This window comes from Saimiri boliviensis, chromosome 14 (genome assembly GCF_048565385.1).
Source record: "Saimiri boliviensis isolate mSaiBol1 chromosome 14, mSaiBol1.pri, whole genome shotgun sequence".
Classification (NCBI taxonomy): Eukaryota; Metazoa; Chordata; class Mammalia; order Primates; family Cebidae; genus Saimiri; species Saimiri boliviensis.
The window spans coordinates 49,185,376-49,212,650 of NC_133462.1; the positions used below are offsets into that span (position 1 = coordinate 49,185,376).

The 27,275-nt window shown below is 45.7% G+C and overlaps 1 long non-coding RNA gene across 2 annotated transcripts in view; it reads right to left on the minus strand.

The window, feature by feature from the left end:
* The window catches only part of LOC141581188 (uncharacterized), a 39,745-nt gene extending 14,485 nt beyond the window's left edge, over positions 1 to 25,260 (minus strand). Inside the window, exons 1-2 of one of the 2 annotated variants that reach the window (XR_012513717.1) lie at positions 24,928 to 25,260; positions 11,292 to 11,425 (exon numbers count right to left, since the gene is read on the minus strand). This is a non-coding gene — a long non-coding RNA (uncharacterized LOC141581188). The remainder of the gene's footprint in view (positions 1 to 11,291; positions 11,426 to 24,927) is intronic. The other variant, XR_012513716.1, reaches the window with a different exon arrangement.
* Positions 25,261 to 27,275: the final 2,015 nt, after the last annotated feature.

Here is a 27,275-nt window from a genome sequence, read left to right on the forward strand (position 1 = left end):
CCACTGTGCCCGGCCAGCAGCTTTATTTTTAATTGCCCTGAAAATATGTGTCCACATTCTAATCCCTGGAATCTAAGTATGTTATCTTATACAAGAAAGGTAACTTTGCAGCTGTGACCAAGTTAAAGCATTTGAGAGGGGGAGGTTATCCTGGATTATCCGGGTAGGCCCGATGTAGTCACATGGGTTCTTAGAACAGGGAGGCAGGAGGACTCAGTTTGAGGAAATGTGACCAAGGAAACACGACGTTGCAGTGATGTGGCCACAAACTACGAAAAGGCAGCAGTGCCCAGAAACTGAAGGAGGCAAGAAACAGATTCATCCCTGGAGCCTTCAGAAGGCATTGGCCCTGTCAGCATTTTAATTTTAGCCCTGCAGGACTCATTTGGTACTTCTGATCTCCGGTAAAAGAATGAATTTGTGTTGTTTTAGGCCATTAAGTTTAGGATTATTTGCTACAGCAGGAACAAGAAAACTAATACGAGCCTTAAAGTGGAAACAACCCAAACATTCACCAAGAAGTGAATGGATAAATCAATGGTGGCATATCCAAATAATGAACACTACTCCGTCATAACAGGAGGCAAACATGCAGCAACATGGATGAATCTCAAAATTATCACTAGTGAAAAAAGCCACTCTCTTTTGTAAAAGTAAATACTGTTTGACCCTGTTTATATAAAACCCCAGATGATTAAATTATAGTGGCAGAAAACAGATCAGTGGTTACCTGGAGATGGAGTCAGGGGGAAAAGGTGTGGAGGATTGTAAAGAAGCGTAATAAAACTCCAGGGAGTCATGGATTTTGTACTAGCTTTTTATTGCTGCATAACAGATTACTACAAATGTGCTTAAAACAACACACATTTGTCATCTCACAATTGCTATGGCTAGACAATCTAGGTGCGGCTCAGCTGGGTCCTCTGCTCCAAGGTTCCTCACAAGGCTGCAGACTCATCTCAGCGCTTCTAAGGTCACATGATGGTTGGCAGGGTGCAGTTCCCTGGGGGCTCTTGGACTGAGAGCCGTAGTTTCTCACTGGCTATTGGCCAGGGGACCACTCTCAGTTCTTTGCCATGTAAGCATCCCCCTAAGGCTGCTCACAGCACGCAGTTTGCTGTATCAAAGCCAGCAAGGGAGAGAGTCTATTGGCAAGATGGAAATTATACTCTCACATATCACAATCACAAAAGTGATTATTCTTTTGATTAGAAACAAACCATGGGTCCTGCCCACACAATGCAGTTCACAGGGCATGGATACCGGATGGGCCCTCTTATAGCCTGTCTGCCAGAGGTCTGGTCATTTACATGACAGTGCTGACGATTTTTTTTTTTTTTTTTTTTTTTTTGACATGAGGTCTCGCTCTGTCACCAGGCTGGAGTGCAATGGTGAAATCTTGGCTCACTGCAACCTCTGCCTCCTGAATTCAAGCGATTTTCCTGCCAAGTGGCTGGGATTACAGGTGCATGCCACCACGCCCAGCTAATTTTTGTAGTTTTAGTAGAGACGGGGTTTCACCATGTTAGCCAGGATGGTCTCGATCTGTCCACCTCGTGATCCACTCACCTCAGCCTCCCTAAATGCTGGGATTACAGGCATAAGCCACCACACCCAGCCTATGCTAATGATTTTTACAGGTAGATATTAATGTCAAAACTTACCAAATCTTGCATGTTAAAAATTTGTCCATCAATTATACTTCAATACAGTTGTAAGAAGCTAAAGAAACAGGCTGGGCATAGTGGTTCACACCTGTAATCCCAGAACTTTGGGAGGCTGAGGCAGGTGAATCACTTGAGGTCACGAGTTCAAGACCAGCCTGGTCAATGTATAGTGATACTTCATCGCTACTAAAAAATACAAAAAGTAGCTGGGCATGGTGGTGCACACCTGTAGTCCTAGCTACTTGGGAAACTGAGGCAGGAGAATCACTTGAACCAGGGAGGCAGAAGTTGCAGAGAGCTGAGATCGCACCATTGCACTCCAGCCTGGGAGACAAAGCAAGACTCCTAAGAAACAAAAAAGCTTGACAAGCTGATTATAGAATAATATAGAAATGCAAACAGCCAAAGCCAGCAGAGGAAGGGAGTTTTGCCCTTACAAAATGTGAAGACTTGTTATAAAACTATTGTAATTAAGGGTGGAACAGATTAGAGAATCCAGAAACAGAGCCACACATTAGAAACTTGATAAACAACAGAGATGGCATTTTTAAACTAGCAGGGAAAGGATGGACTTCTGAATAAACGACACGGTGACAATTGGGTATCCGCATGGAAAAAAATAAAATTAGATATTTACCTCATAACATTCACAAACATAAATTTCAGGTGGAGCAGACACCTAAATGTTTTAAAAGCAAAACTTTAAAACTTTTAGAAGAAAATATAGATATATCTTTATGCCTTTTGTATAGGGAATAAATTTTTAAACAATATAGGGAAAATGTAAGCTATAAAAGAGCAATCAATTTGACTGACTTACAATTATAATCTTCTGTACAACAAATCACCATCTACTAAATGAAAAGACAAGTCACATAAGAGGGAAAATTATTTAAAACTGAATAAAAGATTTGTACTCATATTAAAAACTACTCAGAATCAGTAAGAAAAATATGGGCTCAGTAGGCAAATTGACAAATTATATAAACAAATAATTCACAAAAGAGAAAACACCAAATCCTGTATATTTGCAAAAATATTCTTAACTTTGCTATTAATCAGGAACATATGAATTAGAAAATTAATGAGTATTTACACCCATCATACTAAAAAATTTCAAAAGTCTGACAGTACTGGACATTGGGAAGAAAGTGAAAAAATATAAACTCATTCACCCCTGGTTGGAATGTAAACTCACACAATTATTTTGGAGAGAAATTTGGCTATCTCTAATCAAGTTGAAGATTCACATAGCTTATTCTTCTGTTAGGTACATATTTTAAAGAGACTCATACAATTGCATAAAGAGACAAAAAAATGTTTATTCCAAATGCTTTTAATAGTGAAAAATTGTAAAACTAAAAGTTCACCAACAAGAATATAGATAATTAGGCTGGGCAGTGTGGCTCATGCCTATAATCCTAACACTTTGGGAGGGCAAGGTGGGTGAATCCCCTGAGGTCAGGAGTTCGAGACCAGCCTGGCCAACATGGTGAAATCCCATCTCTACTAAAAATATAAAAATTAGCTAGATGTGGTGGCTCATGCCTGTAATCCCAGCTACTTGGGAGGCTGAGGCAGGAGAATCGCTTGAACCTGGGAGGCGGAGGTTGCAGTGAGCTAACATCACACCATTACACTCCAGCGTGGCAGACAAGAGCAAGACTGAGTCTTAAAAAAAAAAAAAAGAATTTAGATAATTAAATTGAGTTATATTCATACAATATTATCCTGTGCAGCAATGTAAAAGAATAAACTAAAGCTACACATGAAATATGGATAAATCTCGAATCCAAATCCTACTTCCATCACTCATGAGCAGTGTGACCTTGGACAAGTCACTAAACTCTGTGCCTCAATGTCCACACCTACGAATAGAGATTATAATTATACAACTTCCTGCAGAGGCTGTGAAGATTACACAAGCTCAGTTTAAAGTGTCTATAATATCTAACACCTAGTAAGCACCAAGAGCATTAGCAATTATTATTTCTTAAAGAAAAATCTGAGTAACTGTGCCAAAATCTAAAGATTTTTAGAAGCAGCTGTCCCCTTCCTGAAGCCATTAGGTAAAGCAGAGGAACGTAGGCAGGGCCATCCGAACAGGGGAGAGCAGACTGTCATGGGATGTGAGAGGCTGAGGCTTCTACACGGGTATCAAGGGTGGCTTGCATCTTTTACAGAGCCTGTGTGGGGAGACAAGATGTCCACAGATAAGGGGTGGCCCAGTGGAGGGTATCAGAGCCCAAGCCAGATGAGGAGGCCATCAACATGCTGCAGGGTCAGCAACAGGGATGGGAAATTGGTTCCTTACAGGGGGAATAGATTGAATAACTATAATGGGATCCGGATTTCTCTCTGTTGGATAGAGGAGTCACAAGTATCGAAAAAAGGAAGCACAGAAACTGTGGTGTTTGGTTAGAATGGAAGGTATTGGTAAACACACGTGTGTCCTAGCTCTGTCTACGGAGAAGGCCTGGGAGGAGCAGCACCCCTAGAGCAACAAGCACACTTAGCAGCCTGATCTAGCTTCTCAGTGCCACACTCCACTGAAAGACACCAGGGCCTTTGAGGAATGGCTGCTCTCAGGGCTGGGGCAGAGCAAGTACAAAACAAGCCTGAAACATCTTGCATCCCAGGAAGTGTTCGAAGGAATGATGGGGACACATCAAAAGGACACAGAAGTTGACTCAAAGGGGCTTGTACCAGTAAAATCAGAGACAATTGGAGCATAAACATGCATAATGTTAGTAAGAGATTATAACTCACTGAGTAAAAGGCAATATGTTTAAACCAGGTATCAGCAAAGTATGGCCTGTGGACGGAATCCAGTCCACTGCCTTATTTTGCATGGCTGTGAGTTAAGAATGGTTTTTTGTTTGTTTTTTTGTTTGTTTGTTTGAGACAGAGTCTCACTGTGTTGCCCAGGCTGGAGTGCAGTGTCATAGTCTCCGCTGACTGCAACATCCACCTCCCAGGTTCAAGCGATTCTCCCGCCTCAGCCTCCTGAATAGCTGGGACTACAGGTGTGCGCCACCATGCCTGGCTAATTTTTATATTTTTAGTAGAGACAGGATTTCACCATGTCGGCCAAGCTCTTCTCAAACTCCTGGGTTCAAGCAATCCGCCTGCCTTGGCCTCCCAAAGTGCCACTCTCCAAGAGTGAGCCACTGCACCCAGCCAAGAATGGTTTTGATAGGGGAACATTCACAATCAATTTAATAATAGGGGACACTAACTCTGAACCCAAATTAAGTCAAATCTTACGCCCACAAAAGAATTTCATTCTCATTAGTAGACCTGCATTACAAAAAAAAAAAAAAATTTTTTTTACTCAATAATTATCATAGGTTTAATTTCATCAATGACAATTTTGCAAAATTTTTTTTATAGCTTGTTATAAAAGTGTCTATATACTATCCTTGATTTTGCCCCCTGGCCACAAAACCTAAAATATTTATTATCTGACCCTTTACACAAACCAGCTGACTCCTGGTCTCAACTAACCTAAATAAATGAATGAGTAAATTCCATGGTTGATGAGAACTGGAATATTTGAACAATTTTGAAGTGCTGCCCTGCAAGATTCTTTTTAGTTACAAAGAGAAAAGGAAAATGTGACAGTGAGAAGCCCAGCAGACACCAGTTTAAGTAATCAAAGCAAACATCTTCAGTAATGGGACAAATCGGAATTGAACTTCACCTGCTAGAATGCAACGGGAACGCAGATCGCTTCTGTGATCTTCCTTCCAAAGAGGCATAACCTGAATCTAATCACAAGAAAACAAACAAACCCACACCGAGGGACACATTCTATAAAATAACCAGCCTCTAATCTAAAAGTGTCAAGGTCATGTCAAGGAAAGACTGAGGAGCTGTTCCAGACGTAAGAGAGGAAAAAGACATGGCAACCAAACGCTACACAGAATTCCAAGCTGGATGCTTTTGCTATAAAGGAGATCCCTGGGACAAATGGCAAAACACAAATGGGCTCTGGGGATTAACAAGTAATACTACACCAGTGTTAATTTCCTGACTTCCATGGTTGTATTGCAGTTATGGAGCATACAAGAGAGCATCCTTGTTTGGAGGACACACACGTTACATTTCTCAGGGGTGCCAGGGCATTGGTTGGCAACTTACTCTCAGCAGTTCAGGGGGAATAAAGGTTTTTGTACTATACTTGCAAGTTCTCTATACATTTGAGATTATCTCAAAACAAACAAAACGGAAGGCTTTGACAAAGTTGGAGAGTGTTCTATTATTCTCACTTTCCTGGACTCCCTTAGAGCTAGGTATGCATGCGCCATTCTGGCGAGTAAAACACAAGCAGAAAAAGTGTGGGAATTTATGGGGGAAGCTCGTGCTTTTCTGACACAGACACCACCCGTTCCTCTATCTTCCTGCTTTCTGCACAGAACATAGACGTGATACTCAGAGGAAGAGCATTCGGGATTTAACAACACCAAGATGACGAGTATGAAAAGTAAATCTCTTATACCAAAGACGGCAGAGAGAGCGCTCAAAAGATGCTGGCGGCCCCCAGGCAAGACGACTGCCTACTGCAGAAGGCTGTGAGTGGGACTGCAGGGCGGCTCAGGGGCACAGCAGGGAGGGATCTGTCATTCCCCTGTGCAGTGCGGCCTCTTCCTCCTGCCATCATCCCTGCACCCAGCCTTCATGCTGGCTATTACAAAAACAAATCATAAAACAAAATATCCATTAAAAAAAAAAACAGAGAAAGAGAAGAAAAGGAAATTACGATGAAAAGTTTAAAGTCATGAAGAGGACTGGGGACAGTGGCTTATACCTGTAATTCTAGCACTTGGGAGGCTGAGGCAGGTAGATCATGTGAAGTCAGGGGTTCAAGACCAGCCAGGCCAACATGTTGAAACCCCATCTCTACTGAAAATACAAAAATTAGCCAGATGTGGTGGTGCACACCTATAATGCTAGCTACTGGGGAGGCTGGGGCAGGTCAATGGTTTGAGCCTGGGAGGCAGAGGTTACAGTGAGCAGAGATTACACCACTGCACTCCAGCCTGGGCTCAATGAGTCAGGGGTGCTGGAGGAGCATTCTTAGAGGGAAATATTTGGTGAAGAATCTAACCCGGTGTGGGGGTCGTGGAGATAGCTATGAGCAGATGTGGATGTGTAAAATAAGATGCGAACATACAACTCTTTCTTCCTCAGTTTTGAAGGAAAGCCCAAAGGCTTGGCACAAAGTGATAGGTGCAAAAGGAATTCACATTCCAGAGTGAGGGCTAAACCATCGACACAGGACACACAACTGAGATATCGAAAAACCCACTTTACAACCCTGAGCACATCAACCACTTAAGAGAATTAAAGATTGAGATTGAAAGTGGGGAGTAGGTAGAGGGAGACAGAACTTGATTTCCTTGGAGAAAAATGGAGAAAAAATATAGGAAAGAAGCTTGCTCCACCCTTCACATGAAAACAAGTGATTGGGGCTTTAAGGAAGCACTTGGCAACCACAGTAGGCATAACTGGCTGGAGCTGGACCCATGCCTGCAAAGGTATTGAAGGCAAGAACCTGTGGCTGGTTATCTGCCTGGGCAAAGCCAAGTAAAGTCTGCTGTGTTGGAAAGTAGCCGTAACCCATGGCAGTAGGACTGGAGTGCTGATGAGAGCCGGGACAAGGGGTGGTGGCCTGGGGCTGCCTCTAAGGAGACACTGTTTGTATAGACTGCCTGGAGGAACAATGGGGTCCCAACAGGAGTCTGTGTGGTGTGGACTAAAGGATGCCTAGGTGCTAAGGGAGGAGTGATGAATGGGGAGCTGGAGGAAAGGCAGGGTCAGTATCAAGGAAGCTGCCAGCAGAGGAGCCCGACCCCTGTGTAAGAAACCTACGTAAGACCCAAGAGCAGAAAGCCAGCTTTAACCACCGGCCAAGGCCAGAAAATTCTGTACCATCCTACAACAGTACCAGCCAAGCAAGACCTTCCCTGCTCCTTGCATCTCCTCCGTCTCCCAGAGCAGCAGCCCCAGAGGACAAGAGGCAGCCTAGTGAGGGCGGGAGGCAGAGGAGATGCGTACAGCGGGGAACCAGACAAAGTCCATCACCAGCCGCTATTCCCCACTGCAGCTCCCAGCCTGATGCACACAAGGGCTGAGAGACAGGAGATGTTTACATGTCGTAAGAAATTTGGACTTTTGATCCAGTAGAAAGGAAACACCTGATGTTTCCAGAGGGAGAGGGGCTATCAGCAGGACCAAAGGTCCTAAGTAGACAGGAGAAGATGGGATCAATTCAGTGTTTAAATGGGGGTGGGGGTAGGGGAACTGCCTCAGTAAAAGGGGCTGTTCGTCCACTGTAGCAAGGGATTGAGGGTGTAGATTGACTCCGGGAGTGTAGCTGGACTTTCAGGCAGTACTGAGCCTCGTTAGAGATGCATCATCTTGATTCAGGGTAGAATCAGTCCACACGGTTGTAGTTTTCCTCTGGCCACGTTTGCTTCTTGGAAATGGTATAGAGTGAGCAGAGAGCTGGCTCAACATACGGTTAGGGTTTTGCTGGGAAAGTATGTTGGAGGAAGCCCAGGACATGCCCAAAAGGATTCTGTGGCTCAGTTTTGAAGGAGAGCCCAAAGGGTGAGCACAAAGTGTTAAGTGCAAAATGAGCTTCCGTTCCGGAGTGAGGGCTAAACCATCTACACAGGACACACAACTGAGATATCAAAAAACCCATTTTACAACCCTGCGCACATCAGCCACTTAAGGGTGTTAAAGATTGAGATGGAGGACCATAGAATCTATACTGGGTTAGGAAGGAAATGAAGACAGGAAGGGATAAAGGGAAATTTCAGGGCCGGGGCAGCAAAGTTCTTAATGAGTGAGAAGAATTGTGGGCATGATTGTGACTATAGGCAGCCATCACAGACAACCCTAAAATGGAAGAAACAAATCTATCAACACCATTCACTCCCACTTTCCCACCCATTCAACTCTTCATTTCTGATTATCTGTTGTTCCGACCCTCCGGTCCCTGGTGTGTCCTGTTCATCATTCAGCAAACTACCAGAGCCGCAAGCCCTCCCCCCATTCTTCACAGTGCAGCACCCCTCACAGGGCTCCCCCTTCAAGTTTCATTTCCTATTTTCTTTTGTCTTAGAAATTTCCACTTCTGGACCTGCGTGCTTTTGATAAAGCTCAGCAATTTTTCAGAAGCTCAGAGATCAGGACAGATGTGTAAGTTTCCCTGACTCCAGTTGGGTAAAATGTTCTCGCTCTCATGTAAGAATTTTTCCCATGGGACAGTTTTGGGAGACGAGAAGTATCCCAACTCCCCTAGACAGGGTGTTGGAAATAATGGAAAATCTGACAGCTGCAGACCGTGTAGCACCATCCAGCTAAACTGGTAAGGAGGCTAGAGCTCGAGACCTAGAAAATGCCTGGGAACTGCAGCCAGGGCACCACCCTTAGAGCACAGGAGTCCCAAAGGAATAAAGCTAGACGTTGTCAAGTCGTTCTGACTGTATAAGCTGAGCCACATACTGCGTCAGCAGCTGCTCGGTGGAGGTGCAACCTGCGACTTGGTGTGTTATACTGCCTTGGTCAAGTATACACAGTGGGTAGAACGAAAAAAAAAGTAACTTGTGTTTTTCAACCTCTGTTCTTTCCCAAACAGGTGTCTATTCTGCCTTCTGAGCCAGAATCTCCTTAAGGAAATAGAGCCCTCACTAAATCTCCCATGATACGGCCTGGGCTGCTGAAGAGAGTGATTTTAACACTGGCACATTTATTGTCTGACTCTAAGTCAAAGAGGGTCTCCAGCAGCAGTGCTCCGGAGCCAGCCCGTGCTGGCTCTCAAGAACTGACACTGAAATTTTCCAGAACTCTGAGAGCCAGTTGTTAGAGGCATGTGTCATTTGAAAATAAATTATATAAACTTAAAATTAAATCACATTAAAAACAAAGGTGATAAATACTCAAAACTCATCACTTGCTAATTATTTTGCTGTATTAATAAGTATCTTCACTCTTTAGGTCACATACCCCCAACTGCATCTATGTGATAGAAATACTATGAAATGATGGGGACTCCTGGGCATCTCCTCCTAACTCTCCTCCTAACCCCAGTGACTTCGCTTTGGTAGTTTCAAACAGGCCATGGAGGTCAGCAAACACTGCAAGGCAATGCCCCACGCCTACCTCCCAGAGAGCTGATTGTTAAACCTTTACCAGCACATCACTAGACTTCAGGGGCCCAGGAGGGTCAGCTGGAATAACCCCAGCATCAGCCCACCCCAGGAGCCTGCCATTTTCCCTGTCCGGTGCGTGCCCCCTCCTCTGTGCAGTGAGGGCAATACTGGATTTATTCCCTTGAAGGGCATCTTGGCCAGATGGTTTCCCTCAGACAGTAGGGCTAAGGAGCTGGCTGGGAAAATATTTTCCCAACTCTGCCTGGCTTCCTCTGAACAGGAATAAAACTGGTTCTCAGCAATGCAGCCGGGAGGTAAGTAAATAAGGCAGCTGTGCTGTGAGTTCCAGCTGAAATAAAGAAAACTTATGAGTCTGGTTTGCATAAAGAGAAAGCTTATGGATTCAGATTTTCCCGTCTTCCTGCCCTCTGGTCTCTCTTCTACAACAGGACCCCGTCTGTGCCTGCACCGCCCTCCCCGCTTCCCCTGGGATGTGATCAGCATCTGGTTGTTTGTTGGCTCTAGTACAGGATAAACTTGCAGCTTTCTGGACACTTGTTTCCAACGGTGGAGCTATTTATTTCTCTTTTCATAGTAGACATTGCCTAGCCTCCATGAGCCCTTTCAAGGGCCCATGTGCAAGGATCTCCTGTTCTGAGTTGGAATAATCCCCCAGCCCTGAGTCCACATGAAGTGAGGTCAATTCTCTCGAAGCCCAAGGACAGAAGAAGGAATTGGAGAACCTAACAGGTTTAGGAATTCAGCTAGATTTCTGATATGCCCTGAGAATAGGTGATTCTCTTTCCTACCCCCAAATCTGAGGGTGAGTTAATTACACGAAAGATGTACTGTGCACAGGTACTTCCTGTTGGTATATGCCACGGATGCTGCAGAAATAGCTCTATTTACGTTTCCATTTATTCACATTGTATTAGAGTGTGGTGTGTATGTGTATGTATGTGTCAGGGTGTGGTCTATTGTGAACCCAGATGCAAGTATATATGTATGTGTGTAGATGGGCATGTGTGAGTGCCATTTTCTAGATGCCTGGGGGTTTAAATGTGTATGGAATTACGTGTGAGTAGCTATATGTTTCTGTCTATGTCTTTATATAGACAGATGTGATTGTGTGTGTGCAGGACTGAGCCTCGTGACTTCTGAAAACCTGGTTGAAATGCTGGGATAATGTCATCATCTTCTAAAAATAGAAGAGCTGAAATATTTTGAAGAAAGGATTGAACACACACTCATACATACATCCCCAGACACATTTCTGTTTTGAGATTCCCTATGTTCCCTTAAACCCTGTGTGTAATAGAGAAACACCAAATATTTGCAGTTTTCTGTCATGATAAGGATTGTTGACTTCATCCAGGGACAGAATTTTATCACTCAGTTGTCAGGGAAAGAGTACAGGAGGGGGCCCTGAAGAGGCAGGTTTAGATAAATCAAGCCTAACCTTGTTTCTCTGCAGCTGATACCATCTGTCTTTAAAACATCTTGGCCTGCTTCCCACCGTTCAGAAGGACGGAGCTTGTCTCTAGCTACAGATCCATTTGGCACACAGGAGAGGGAAGAGAGGTCATCTTCCTTCTGAGGACAAGAAGACACAAAGAAGACATGTGAGCCTGTTGTAGCATCATGCAGTTAGAACCAACAGAAAACATGTACTTATTTACGGGTTGTGAGCTATGGTGAAGGGTTTCTGAAGTGTTTGTGAAGTCTGTTCCAGGTGATTCTAAGAGGAGACTCGTAGTTCTCTGAGAGGAAATAGAATTAAATCATGGAGGTGCATACAATCATCAGAACAACCTCTGGAAGTTTGTTTTGTTTTGTTTTGTTTGAGACAGAGGCTCACTGCAATCTCTACCTCCCAGGTGCAAGTGATTCTCCCACCTCAACTTCCCGAGTAGCTGGGACTACAGGCGTGCACCAATACACCCAGCTAATTTTTATATTTTTAGTAGAGATGGGGTTTTGTCATCTTGACCAAGCTGATCTTGAACTCCTGACCTCAAGTGATCCACCTGGCTCAGCCTCCCAAAGCTTTTAAATCAAAAGCTGGGATTATAGGTGTGAGCCGCTGTGCCCGCTGACCTCTGGAAGTTGTAAGAATATAATAACTTATGTTTATTGGGCAATTATTATAATAACAGGGATCACCAGCCTTGTGTGTATCAACTTATTTAATTTCCACCACAGTCATGTAAGGATAATTATTATCCTCATTCCACAGGTGAGAAAAATAGCACACAAAGTTGGAGACACTTGTTTAAGGCCACAAAGCTAGTAAATGATGAAATAATCATTGAATTTCAAAATACAATAAAGAGTTTAAGTAGAATATTAAACATAGCTGAAGAGAAAATTAGTAAACTAGAAGATAAACCTGAAGAAATTATTAAGACTAACAGTAAGAATATGTAAAGGTGAGAGAGATCCAAGATGGCTGATCACTAGCAGCTCGGGATTGTAGCTCCCAGTGAAATCACAAAGAACGAGAGGACGCCACACCTTCGCATGAATTCTTGTTGCTCACGCACCAGGAGATTCCCAGCAGAGGAGCCCCATGGGTCGCCAGTGCGACTCTTGTGACCGGCGAGGTGGTTTTGCCGGCGCCTCAGAGCGTCGGTTCTTGGTGCAGAGTCAGAAAAGCACCATCCATCTTAACGCCGCCGATTTGGTCGGCGCAGTGGGTTGCTCAGATTTCGGCGCTGAGAATCAATAAGTTGGACGTCCACTCAGAAACCCAATTACAAAGACGGTAATTATAAAGACCACAGATGGATAAATCTACAACAAAGGGAAGAAAACAGCCAAAAAAGGCTGAGAATACCCAAGATCAGAATGCCTCTCCCTCAGTGGGGGATCACAGTTCCTCATCAGCAACGAAACAAGGCTTGATGGAGAACGAGTGTGTTCCAATTACAGAAGCAGGCTTCAAAATGTGGATAATGAGAAACTTCTGTGAATTAAAAGAACTTGTTCTAACCCAATCCAAAGAAACTAAGAACTTTGAAAAAAGGTTTGACGAAATGTTAACAAGAATACACAATTTAGAGAGGAATATAAGTGAATTGATGGAGCTGAAAAACACAATACGAGAACTACGTGAAGTATGCACAAGTTTTAACAGCCGAATTGATCAAGCAGAAGAAGGATATCAGAGGTTGAAGACCAACTCAATGAAATAAAACAAGAAGACAAGATTAGAGAAAAAATGATTAAAAGGAACGAGCAAAGTCTCCAAGAAATATGGGACTATGTGAAAAGACCTAATCTACACTTGATAGGTGTACCCGAATGTGACGAAGAGAATGAATCCAAGCTGGAAAATATGCTTCAGGATATTATTCAGGAAAATTTTCCCAACCTAGTAAGGCAGGATAATATTCAACTCCAGGTAATACAGAGAACACCACAGAGATATTCCTCAAGAAGAGCAACTCCAAGGCACATAATTGTCAGATTCACCAGGGTTGAAATGAAGGAGAAAATACTAAGGGCAGCCAGACAGAAAAGTCAGGTTACCCACAAAGGGAAGCCTATTAGACTTACAGCAGATCTCTCAGCAGAAACCCTACAAGCCAGAAGAGAGTGGGGCCCAATATTCAACATCCTTAAAGAAAAGAACTTTCAACCCAGAATTTCACATCCAGCCAAACTAAGCTTCATAAGTGAAGAAAAAATAAAGTTTTTTGTGAACAAGCAAACACTCAGAGATTTCATCACCACCAGGCCTGATTTACAAGAGCGTCTGAAAGAAACACTACACATAGAAAGGAACAAACAGTAACAGCCTTTCTAAAAAATACCAAAAAAGAGCATCAATATAATGAGGAATTTACATCAACTAATGGGCAAAATAGCCAGCTAATATTAAATGGCAGTATTAAACTCACATATATCATTATTAATTCTAAATTTAAATTGACTAAATCCCCCAATCCAAAGACAGACAGGTAATTTGAGTAAAAAACTAAAACCCATCAGTATGCTGCATCCAGACCCATCTCAAATTCAAGGATACACAAAGACTCAAAACAAGGGATGGAGAAAGATTTACCAACCAAACAGAGAGCTAAAATATATAAATAAAAAGCAGAAGTTACAATTTTTGCCTCTGATAAAATAGTCGTTAAAGCAACAAAGATCAAAAGAAGCAAAGAAGGACATTATATAATGATAAAAGGATCAATGCAACAACAAGAAGAGCCAAAGATCCTAAATATATACGCACCCAATACAGGAATACCCAGACATACAAGACTAATAAAGAGACTTAGACTCCCACACAATAATAGTGGGAGACTTCAACATTAGTATTAGACAGATCAATGAGACAGAAAATTAACAACGATATCCAGGACTTGAACTCAGATCTGGAACAAGTTAATGTAATTAACATTTATAGAACCCTCCACTTTAAATACACAAAATATACACTCTTATCAGTACCACATCATATCATCTTAGAAGTTTAAACGAAATGTTGGTTGGCTCCTTGTTTGTTATTCTCTTCCCTCACTTTCTTTTATGTCTCCATTATTAAGGACAATTATAGGCATACCCATATTTAGACTGCATTCTAGCCCGGGCAATAAAGCAATACCGCCATCCTCTCTCCCTCTTCCTCTTTCTCTTTCTTCCTCTTCTTTATTCTTTTTCTTATTATAAAAAAAAAAAGAATATGTAAAGGCATAAAGCAATAATGGATGATAGAATGAGAAATTGAATAAACATCTGATCAGAATTCCAGAAGGAGAGAAGAGAGTGAATATTTGAAGAGAATTTCTCAGAGGAGAAACATGAGTCCATAGATAGAGGATGTAACATATACCAAGCAGAAGAAACAAAACTAAATGCATTACTAGATTTCTTTCAAAATATGACTGCTCATTGACAATAAACCTGTCCACCCCAGAGCTCTGATGGAGGTGCACGAGGAGATGAATGTTCTCATGCCACTAACACGCATCCATTCTGCAGCCCGGGGATTAGGAAGAATTCCAACTTTCAAGTCTTATTATGTAAAAAATACATTTTGTAGGGCTATTGCTGCCACAGATAATGATTCCTCTAATGAATCTCAGCAAAGTAAGTTGAAAGCCTTCTGGAAGGGATTCACCATTCTAGATGCCATTAAGAATAATCAAGGTCAAAATATCAATATTAATAGGAATTTTGAAGAAGTTTATTCTCCCCCTCATGGTTGACTTTGAGGGTTCAAGACTTCAGTGGAGGAAGTCATTGCAGATGTGGTGGAAAGAGCAAGAGAACCAGAAGGAGAACCTGAAGATGGGACTGAACTGCTGAAATCTCACGATGAAAAATTGCAGCTTCTGGATGAGCAAAGAAAGTGGCTTCTTAAGACAGAATCTACTCCTGGTGAAGATGCTGTGAACATTGTCCAAGTGACGACAAAAGATCTAGAATAGTCCATAAACTTAGTTGATAAAGCAGTGGCAGAGTTTGAAGATTGACTCCAATTTTTTTTTTTTTTTTTTTTTTTTTTTGAGACAGAGTTTCACTCTTGTTACCCAGGCTGGAGTGCAATGGCGTGATCTCGGCTCACCGCAATCTCCACCTCCCGGGTTCAGGCAATTCTCCTGCCTCAGCCTCCTGAGTAGCTGGGATTACAGGCAAGCGCCACCATGCCCAGCTAATTTTTTGTATTTTTAGTAAAGACAGGGTTTCACCATGTTGACCAGGATGGTCTCGATCTCTTGACCTCATGATCCACCCGTCTCGGCCTCCCAAAGTGCTGGGATTACAGGCTTGAGCCACCGCGCCCGGCCTGACTCCAATTTCGAAACAAGGTCCACTCTGGGTGAAATGCTATCACACAGCATCACATGTTACAGAGAAATCTTTCATGAAAGGAAGAGTCAATCCACGTGGTGAACTTTGTTATCAACTTATTTTAAGAAACTGCCACGGCCACTTCAGTCTTCAGCAACCACCACCACCCTGATCAGTCAGCAGCCATCACCATGAAGCAAGACCCTCCACCAACAAAAAGATTACGACTTGTTGAAGACTCAGACGCTCATTAGCAATTTTAGCAATAAAGCACTTTTAAATTAAGGTATGTACAATGTTTCTTAGACATAATGCTATTGCACACTTAATAGACCCTAGTGTAGTATAGACATAATTTTTACATGCACTGGGAAACCAAAACGTTCACGTGACTCACTTTATCGAGATATTCACTGTTACAGTGGTCTGGAACTGAACCTGTAACAGCTCCGAAGTATGCTTATATTACAATGATTCCCTTCCAGGAAATTCTTCTTGCTTCCTCTATTTCCTTCTGCCTCCACTATTCCTTGTAAGGTCAGAGCATTTCTAGGAAACATATGCCATTTTCATCGGCTTGTATTTAAGGGAGCTCCAGGGTCTAATTTTTTGGAAGTTCCCCTTCATAAAAGGCTCTGAGGAGTCAAACCAGCACTGCAGACTGTCACTGTACCCCACTGGCAGTCTACAGAGGACAGGGGTGGTGGGAGCAAGCACGGATCATACCATGGAGGCCCTGGAACCCTTTCTAGAAATCTGTGCTCCCTTAGAGACCACGGCTTGGTAAACACTGCACCTTTGAATATCATCTTCTTAGAGGGAACAGAGCCTGCAGGCACAGCATTAATCAACTCTGTGTTCCCCTCAGGCCTGGGGGCTGGCGTGTTTTGCCTTTCGTTTGTCCCAAGGTCAGAAATTACTTTGCATTTCACTTGGCTCAATGCTCCTTTGGATTAGCATTAAGATAGCTTTTAACTAAAGGTTTTCTCCCCCTTGCTATGCACCACACTCTCAGCTAAGACTGCTGGCCTCAGATCACACATTCCTCCTCCTTTCTCTCCCCTGAGAACTAACCCTGAAGGGTGATTGATTGACTTAACCTTTGCGGGTACAAATACGAAAGGCAGCTGCCTCTCTTCGGCTAACATTTGAACCAGTTCATGTGATTTCTCTCTGAGAGCTGGCATTTCCTGAAGGTCTTCTCTGACCCTCCTCCAAAACAGTGGTAAGGCCCTCTTCTTGGCAGAAAATGGGAGAAAATGCAGACGGGAAAGGGGGGCCAAAGCGGAGAGGTTGTGAAGAGGGAGAAGGAGCGTGGTCAGCAGAGCTGGCATTCAGAAGACCAGAGGCACCCGGAGAAGAGCTGAGTCCCTCCTAGAGTCTGTGCCTCATTCGCCCCAGGATCCCCTTTCCTTCTTCCCTTTCTCCTCCCCACTCTGGGAGAGCCTGCGCCTCCACTCTGCCCCCACCCTAACATTCCGGGTCCCCTTCTTTTCTCTGGGTCCCTGGACAAGAGAGGACTTTCCTCCTGGGGTCTAAGACTGCCATCTGGTCCCTCCTTCAACCTTAAGCAAGGTCTCTCAGGCATGGGCCCCTGCAAGTCCTACCCTTCTACCTTGTATTAGTTAAGATAACACTAACTGCTATAACAAAGAAGCCTAAAACTCTCTCAAATATGATAGAAATCTATTTTTTGGCTGGGCATGGTGGTTCACGCCTGTAATTCCAGCACTTTGAGAAGCTGAGGTGGGAGGATTTCTTGAGCCCAGGAATTCAAGATCAGCCTGGGCAATATAGTGAGGAAAGAAGAAAGGAAGGGGAGGAGAGGGGAGGGGAGGGGAGGAAAGGGGAGGGGAGGAGAGGGGAGGGGAGGGGAGGGGAGGGGAGGGGAGGGGAGGGGAGGGGAAGGGAAGGGAAGGGAGGGGAGGGGAGGGGAGGGGAGGGGAGGGGAAGGGAGGGGAGGGGAGGGGAGGGGAGGGGAGGAGAAGGGAGGGGAAGGGAGGGGAGGGGAAGGGAGAAATTTATTTCTTGCTCACATAAAGTCCAAAATTGGTCTTCCTGACTAGCAAGCCCCTCTCCTCTGAACAGTGATCTGTATCTGGGTTCTTTCTATTCTATGGTTCCACCATCTTCATCCATTGGCTCCCAAAGTGGGAGGGGAAAATCACAAAGGACTGTGTAGGGGAGACTTAGGCACCAGGCCTGGAAGAGGCTGTGGCTTCTGTGCCCATTCTACTGGCTGGAGCCCAGTCAAATGGCCAACAAGGGAAGCTGGGGAGCTAGGGAGCTGTGTTCCCAGGAGGAAGAGGAGCCAGTCCCTGCCCACCCCTGCCCCCCCACCCCGCCCCTGTCTTACTTTCCTATTTTGCCTGCAGCATCTTCACCGGAGACCTGTTAGGGCTGGTTTTTTATTATGTGGTGACGCTCAGCTGCTTCACTTATTTTCCTAGACAGGAGTGCCCATTAAGTGTTACCTTCACATCAATTCTCAAACATGCTGGTGGCTCTGTCAGGCACGCCACTCCACTCCACTGAGAAGCATTTGCAGCCTCCCCGGGCCTTGAATGCCAGGACCGATTGGCGCAGGTTGTGTGTGGCGGCAAGGGTATCATTTTCCGGCCATGTTGCTCCAACAACATTTTGGGGGGGTTATTTCCCCAGTGGCAGTGTGGTTCCAGTGGTTGGGGCCATCAGCACAGAGGCCCACGACCTTTTTCTTTTCTGAGTTGGAGTCTTGCTCTTGTCACCCAGGCTGGAGTGCAGTGGCACAGTCTCAGCTCACCGCAACCTCCGCCTCCTGAGTTCAAGTGATTCTCCTGCCTCAGCCTCCCAAATAGCTGGGATTACAGATGCCAGCCACCATGCCCAGCTAATTTTTGTATTTTTAGTAGATACAGGGTTTCAGCATGTTGGCCAGGCTGGTCTCAAACTCCTGACCTCAGGTGATTGGCCTGCCTCGGCCTCCCAAGGCCCGGTCAGCCCATGACTTTTATACCACTTCCTTTCATTGCCCCAGGATGAGCCACCCTCCTTCCCATTTTCACAACTTTAACCCCTCTGGGCCAACCTCTGTGTTCTAGTTAATCTCAGCAACTTGCAGAGCAGAACGGACTTGTATAAGGCTAATAGGAGAGAAGGAGCAGATGATGAAAGGCCTTCAAAGACAGCCCTGTGACCCAGGCGACATGGAGCAGTGCAGTGGGTGGCAGGATGCAGGAAGCGACCTGCTGGAGTGAACGAGGAAGACTGTGGACCTGGGGCAGAGGCTGAGTGCAAAGACAGCAGCCAAAGCCCTGGGCCACAGGTGGTGCAGGTGTTATCAAAGCAACAAAGAAACTTGGCCTGGGGTCCCTTCTCCACACCCTGCCCTCCCTCAGTTCCACTGTAGGTGGAGCGCTGGGAGCTGAGTTACGGTGCCAAGCACATGTGTGTTAGTGCCTGCTTGCCTGCTCACACTCCTGTGGGGATCTTCATCACTGGCACTGACCCCGTCTCCATCACACCAGATTGTTCACATCCCTTCCTGATGGCTAACAAGATGCAAATACATTCACATCCCTCCCCCAGGTATGTTTCTCTAAGGTAAGAAAGTCCCTCAATTAATCCAGCCCTGAGGGAAAGGATAGGGCAAGATCTTCAAGTCCCTAAATCTGAAAAGGAAACAAATGGCCCAACATTGCAGTCCTTACGTTCATCAGAAAGGCCTGGACAGACTGGTAAAATGACAGATTCCTGGGCTCCTATGCAGAACCACTGAATGCGAATCTCCAGAGGCAGAGTCTCCTTGGCTGCCTCAATGGCACCACAGGGAATCCAGATGCACACCAAAGTTTTGGGAACTACTGGCTTCAGGAGCCAGTTCTGTAGAGTCTGAAATAAGAGACGCTCCAGAGAGAATCTGAGGCATCGTATTTCTACCACATTGGCACTAGAAGTGGGGTTAGAAACGATCGCTGGCACTTACGAACCATTTCTGACCAACAGGTGCTATTCCTATGTGCTGTATGCGGCTCTTTCCTTCTCACGGTAACTTTACGAGGTAGGCACAGCTGTTGTCTTCGTTGTACAGATGAGGCAACAGAGGCACAGAGAGGGTGTTCTAAGATCACATAGTAAGTAGCAAAGCCTAATTTGATCTTAGGAAGTCTTACTTCAGGCTGGACACCGTGGCTCACGCCTGTAATCCCAGCACTTTGGGAGGCCAAGGCAGGAGGATCACAAGAGATAGGGAGTTTGAGAATAGCCTAACCAACATGGAGAAATCTGTCTCTTCTAAAAATTAAAAAAAAAAACAAACAAACAAAAAACTAGCTGGGCGTGGTGGCACATGCCTGTAATCCCAGCTACTCGGGAGGCTGAGACAGGAGGATCACTTGAACCCAGCAGGTGGAGGCTGCGGTGAGCCGAGATCACACCATTGCACTCCAGCCTGGGCAACAAGAGCGATAATCTGTCTCAAAAAAAAAAAAAAAAAAGGAGAAGAGAAAGTCTTACTCCAAAGTCTCTTCACCGTTATGCTGAGCTGTGGTCCTTTCTCCTCTTTTAATAGGTGTGAGGGTTCAAAGCGGGAGGTGGTCTGGATAAAGGCTGAGAAGAGGAGGACAGGAGAGCTGAACTCCGTCTTTCCCACCTATCACCAGTGCCCTCCACACTAAGAGGAGGATAATGAAGGGGTCAGAGAAGACACTGTGAGAAAGAAAAGCCTCTACCATTTGCATTTCAGTCTGGCCACTGAGGTACGAACTTCCTGAGGCGCCTCCACGCTTCCCAGGAACGGCAAAGTCTGTTCCCTTTGTCTGCATTAATTCTTTCTCTCCATTAACACCTGACAAGGTCCTACTGACCCTTCAAGTCTCCCTGGGAAGCCTTAGCTAACTCTCCACCCTAACAGAGTCTATCAGGACTTTTGATCTTCTTTTGCAATTACAGGCGTTCACATCTTCCTCTAGTCATAGTTCCTTGAAATCAGACACTCCACAGCCCTGTTTATCATTGTAGTCCCCATGTTTGGCACGTAGAGGCACTCCATAAACGTTGTGGGAAAAAATAAATGAGGGAACAAAACATTTATTGAGCACACACCATGTGCCAGGCACTACAAGGCCTTGCGGATCTTTGAAGATGTATGGACATAGCACCTGCTCACAAGAATTTTCAATCTTGTTAAGAGGAGGGGATGCACCCCCAAGAACAGTAAGACCTGGAGGCATTACTGGCCTCCCACATCACTGTGGGTCAGTCACTGCCCTGCTTCCTCTTTTCTTCCTGGTACAAAGGGGTTATAAATTCTCTGAGGACATTCCCTACAATGCTGTATTCTCTTGTCTATTTCTATATAGAGACATCTACGTAGAGACATCTATTTCTGCATACAGACGTACCAAAAGTACCCTGTGTACTTGTGGTTTGGAAAATGGAGGAGCCAGGGAGAAGGACTTGGAACAGCCACTTCTTGCTGGTACTGGGATAAAATGGTGGTTGCGCAGTGAGCAGGGGAGGAAAAATGACAAAGGCCCTGGGACCCTGGGGAAGAAATAAGAGGCTTTTCTAAGAGCCAGCCTGGGAAGATGAAATGTTCCCAGGGGGTTGATTTGCATGTCTTGGGCACCAGTCAAAGGCTGCTTTCCATAGTCTTGTTATTTGAGGGGCATGGGAGGGTAGAGGGGGCTGCCTGTCTATGGATTCCTCTCCTGTTAGCCACTTCTGTCTAGAGCCCAGAAACCCTAAGACCAGATCATCAGCCCCAGCATGCTGCATAGGATTTGTTTAGGCCTTGCATACTAATTGGCTCCACGCGGGCACTCCAGGAACTTAATTGTGAGCCCATCACGACCTCTTCTGTCCTCAGATAGGAATGTGCACAGGCTTGTAGCAGAAACTGGGATTGCACAAGGGACAGGAGGTTGGAAGTTGGGGTGGGAAATCTTGGGTGTGAAGCTTTGCCCGAGTTGATGCAAGGTCATCTTCTGAAGGATGAGATGAAGCAAGAAAGTCAGGAGGCCCAGCCAGGGCCACAGAGGTCAAGGAGGCAGAGGCATCCAGTGAATTTCCCTGGTGGAAAATCAGGTGTCAGGACACGGGCTGGAAAAGTTAATGGATCTCCCAGATCCTTGCTATTTTCTTTTTCTTCTGATTGCAGACACTTCCCAAATGACTTGTCCAGGCCTGGCCGGTCCCTCAGCAGAGCCCGGAGAGAAGAGGTTAGATGGAGAGGTCAGCATTGCCAACAGGACCCTGGAGCCCCAAGGAACCCAATCTGCATTCTTTCCAGAATGAGTCACAATAGGTAGCCACAGCAGGCAGCCATCCCAGGTGACCAGGAGCCACCAGCACAGTCCTTGCATCCCCATCCTGGGCCTGAGCAGGAGAATTGAAGGTGCTCAAGGCCAGAGCTCTGGGGCTCTACATCTCCCCTACCTGTTTATGTCCCTCTGACTTCAGCCCCCTGCCTGATAACTGACTTTTTTTTCTGTTTTGCTCTTGAGCCCCAGTTCTAACACCCGCCATGGGCACTGAGGAAGAACTGTCCAGACCCCAGGCACAATTAGTGCCTGAAGGATATCTTAGTTTATAGTGTTACTACTCAGCTATTTCCTTTATACAATCCTTTATATATAATCATATATTAGTTTATAGAATTCGTGCCTGATGTATAACTTACTGCTTATTATATCTAGCTTATAGATATGATCATACTTAGCTCCATATAATCTTTCTATATAATCATACAGGTATTGTAGCCAGAGCTGTACTGACACATTTAGTGCTGATTTATATAATCTTTCTATATAACCATATAGTAGTTTGTGGCAGGAGAAATGCCTAGAGCAGTCACAGAACAGAAGCAGTACATGGGAAAACAGCCAGACCAGGACAAGAACCAAAGACCCAGGCGGTGGCGTCCCTGCCTGAAAGGGCATACGCTGTATGGCAGACTTGGAGCACGAGCCTCTCCTCCTGATAAAGGAGTTGTAGTACCTTGCATCCAGTTCCCGTGCAAAGTAGGCCTCAGCCTGAGATCCTGGAAATAACCCAGGGAGAAGAAGCCCTCTGGTGTGACCAGTCATGGTGGCTGTACACCCTGACAATATTTTCTCGCTTCTGTGCTAGCTCAAATCATCCTCCCATAAATATCTTAAGAGAAGAGCACAAGTCTGTCAGCTCCCACTGCATTGGCTTACAGTATCCTTCTGTTAGAAATCCTTTGAAGCCTCCAGCCCCCAGATAAGATATGTTGCGCACGACACCTGCTGCACACAGCCCACCTCCTTGCCTTGGTGCCCCAATGGGCGTGGACCCCTTTTCTGTACACGACCCTCTACTACTGTGCATGGCACGGCCCCCTACCGCGCACACGGCCCACCTCTCTGCCCAGGTGACATATGGGGTGGCCCCCTCGCTTGAAACTCACATGATTATGTATGCCCTATCACTAAGCCTATAGATGATGACCTCACGACCCTTCCCCCAGCTTGTACCTAATAAATACAGATGCTTCTGCGCGTTCGGGGCCTTGCCAGTCTCTGCTCATAGGTAGTGTGGCCCCAGGAGTCCAGATGCTCTTTACCAGTTCTTAAGTGTCCTGTCTCTTTACTTCTCAGATCCTGCACCTCAGCACAGCATAAGGGACACCCCATGACCCTGTGGGGCCAACAGCCCTACACAGTTCCTTATCCCATGAGGACCTAGACCTCTCTACCCATCTTAGAGTGAAGGCTCCGTCCATTGGATCCGTTTCTGGAAGCTGTTTCATCTCCTGGCCCTCTTGCTCTTGCCCAGGGATAGAAAATCTCAGACACCCGTGGTAGCCATTCTTAATCGATCACATCACTCTTTCCTATTTTTTCTGCTAAAGCAAGACTTAAAATCCCCCTGGACACAGAACTCCCGACGGCCACTACCAATCCATGACACCCAGCAGAGGAACTGAGTTCGATTTGCTGCCCCTGCTTTTTCCATTTGGGCCCCTCCCAGGCCCTGCAGCTGGGACCTGTAGAAAGGACTGCCGTCACTTCCCCAGCCTCCCCTCCCTTGCCCCATTTGATCAGGCTGTTTCCCCACTGTGGCAAGAAGCTCAAAGCTGTTAATTGTGACTTAAATTCATTTTTTCCTTCTAATCTCAAAGACTTGCATTACTCTACCCATTTTAGGAAGAGGGAAATTTTGAGGAGCAAAGGTACAGGACTCTTATTTGACTTTTAGTCCAAAGTGGGGAAATAATTCCCTGATAGACTGAGCAAAGTCCCAGAGTATAACCAGAACCCCCAGCTACATCTGAATTCTCACTTACTAGAAAAGCAAAGCACATAATCTCCATCTGCCTTAGGGGCAGTCCCAGTTTTCACTCAGACATCAACTCTCATTTCGCTCTGCTTTCCTGATGCTTCCTGCTAAGTACAGAGACGTCTATATATACGTGACTGTCCTTGCCCTAAATGGGCCCACAGCCCACCTCCTGAGAACCCCCTGAGTGTGTGTGTCTTCAGGATACACTGACTTAATGCAGATCAAAGGCACTGGTTTCTTAAGCCTTGTGTTTCAGAATTACCCACAAGCTTGGTAACATACAGATTCCTAGGTCCCATCCAATTCAAAGCAAGAATCTCCTAGCTAAGGTCCTGAGACTGTGCTTATAACTCCCTGGATCAGTGGTCCTTAAAGTGTGATCCCTCAGCACAGCCACACCTGAGAACTCATTAGAAATGCGCTAGCAACACCTCAGGTGACTCTGATGCAATTCCAGTCTGAGAACCGCTGCCCTCTGTGGATCTGGGTAGACTCAAGTTTGGGACCCATTGATCCAAGGGACCCTGTAGAATTCTGACTCCAGCTGCTGTCCCTTGGCCCCATCCAGTGCAGCCCAAATGGGAGGGAGCAAACCCTGGGACATCTTTAGTCTTCTCTAGTTGACTGGCCTGTTGAAAGGAAAAGGCTGGAATAGACAACTTCTCCAAGGCTGTTGATATACCTGGCAGCAGTTTCTGCTGGCCGCCAGACAGCCAGCCAAGCAAAGGCCCTTCTGAAAGGCTCTATTCAAAGCTGTTAAATGAGCAAACACCACCGCTTTTTTCCTTTCCCCTGCACCTGGAGCTGTGACCAGAACTGTTGGCAGCTGCAGCTGTGGCCCCACGAAAGGGCTGGGGCAAAAGATCAATCCTTACCTGCTGGAGAGCTGGGCCCCTGAGAAGGAGCTGGCCAGAGGGTTCAGAAGAGGGAATGTCTCCCAGATATAGGACCAATTCCGCTGAGTGGGAAAACCCATCCCTCCTCTGCATCCCTAGCACAGTGCTTACATTCAGACAGTGCCTGGGCTGTACGCCGTGCTGCACGCTCAGCAGATGGAGTCTCTGGGGGTCTCTCAGACTGTAGAGGACAGGTGGACGGGCCGGCCACCCACAGACAATCCAAGACGGGAACCTATTCATGCCCCGTCGGGGTCAAAGCACAGCAGCGTTGCTATGGACCACTCTATCTGCAGATAGAGCAGAGATTTGAATCTGCCCCGTCCCTCAAGGTCCATATCGCGTGTCCAGAGCAGGGCTCTGTGCCGCACTGGCCACCACCCAGAGGGAATGACATAGTTGTGCATCCTGTCTCGGAGCTCTAGCAGTCTGAATCATGTCCCCAAGGCAAGTACAAGTCTCGGTTTCTGGTTTCAACTGCAGTTTATTTATTTAATCTCCCATGCTCTGATTCACTTGGGAACCAGGAATCAACCCTCTGGTATTTTATGAAATCATAAGGCTTTTACTATGTCAAACTTGAAATCCAGCTGGGCTGAAACCCACCACGCTTCTTACCTGTTCCAGGAAACCCTTCTTACAGCCATATGCTTGGGTTGCCTTTGTGCCCCTTCCCAGATCAGTCTCCTTATCTGTAAAACAGAAAGATATCACCAACTTCACAATGCCCTTCCATCACACTGCAGTCACTTAGCAAAGTTTAATTACCTACTTACTTTCTCCTTTAAGTTGAGAAGCCAGTAGGCAAGACCACAAAGTGGTAGAAGTGGCAACTGAGTCTGGATGTCCTGTCTCCCTGCCCAGAACACCATGGTAGTAAGTTGAATTGTGTGTCCCAGAAAGATGGGTTGAAGTCCTAGCCCCTTGTGAATGTGACCCTATTTGGAAATAGGGTCTTTGCACATGTAATCAGGTTAAGATGAAGTCCCACTGGATTCGGGCGTGGTGTCTATAAAGAAAAAAGAGGCAGGATTGGGTAGAAAGAGACACAAAGAAGGCCATGAGAAGACAGAGGCCGAGGTTGGGATGAGGCAGCCACGGGGCCAGAAACACCCAGGTTTGTTGGGAGCCACATGACACTAGGGAGAAGTGAGGAAGGAGTCCTTCCTGAAAGCTCAGAGAAAGCGGCCCTGCCCGTGTCTTGATTTCAGACTTCTAGCCTCTAGAACAGTGAGAAAATACATTTCTGCTTTAAATCACCCAGTGTGTGGTCATTTGTTCCAGCAGCTCTAAGAAACTAACACTCCCGTTCTCCACACCTGTAGCACCGCGCTGGCCTTTCTGTGGCTGGTCCCGTTCCCATCAGCAGTGTTTACCCTCCTGCTGATCCCCAACTTTATCTGGCTCTCCATAAAAATAAAATCATATTTCACATGTGAACCATGCTTTTATTTGTTTTTTAGAGACAGAGTCTTGCTCTGTCACCCGAGCTGGAGTGCAGTGGTGCCATCAAAGCTCACTGCAGCCTTGAACTCCTGGGCTCAAGCGAACCTCCCACTTCAGCCTCCCAAAGCGCTGGGATTACAGGCATGAACCACCACACGTGGTCAGAGTTTTAAGTCTTTTTGATCTTATTTTATAGATGTGAAAGCTGAGGATCAGGGACATTAAGGTGATTATCCTGTGATCGCATGACAAATAACTGGAAGAGCCAAGACTGAACCCAAATATTCTGACTCTTAAGTGAAGGGTCTTTTTTTTTTTTTTACATTTTTTATTGTGAAGTATGATAACACACATATAGCAATGCACGAAAACAAATGTATAGCTCAAGAAAAGCAGCACAGCCCACATAAACCCCATCTAGGTCAAGGAATAGAATACTGCCTGCCTCCCAAGTGCCGCCTGCCAATTACTCTCCCTTCCCTCCTTCCCGAGGTAACCACTACCCCATGCCAGGCCAGTGACTGGAGCACGCATCCCAATTCAACCACTGTGACATTAAGAACCTTTGGGCCAGGAGCCGTGGCTCACACCTGTAATCTCGGCACTTTGGGAGGCCAAGGCGGCAGATCACAAGGTCAGGAGATGGAAACCATCTGGTCAACGAGGGGAAACCCCGTCTCTACTAAAATACAAAAAATTAGCCAGGTGTGGTGGCAGATGCCTGTCGTCCCAGCTACTTGGGAGGCTGAGGCAGGGGAATTGCTTGAACCCGGGAGGCAGAAGTTTCAGTGAGCCGAGGTCACGCCACGGCACTTCAGCCTGGTGACAGACCAAGACTCTGTCTCAAAAAAAAAGAATCATTGGAAGCAGCAGTAAAAAGAGGGAAGCCTGTCTGTATATGTGCTGGGGGAACCCCTGCGCTCCTTTCTCTAAGGCTTAGGATTTCCCTGAAGCTAAGCCTCTCCAGGGCTCTTTTCCATCACTTTTTTTAGAGACGTCAAAACAAAACACAA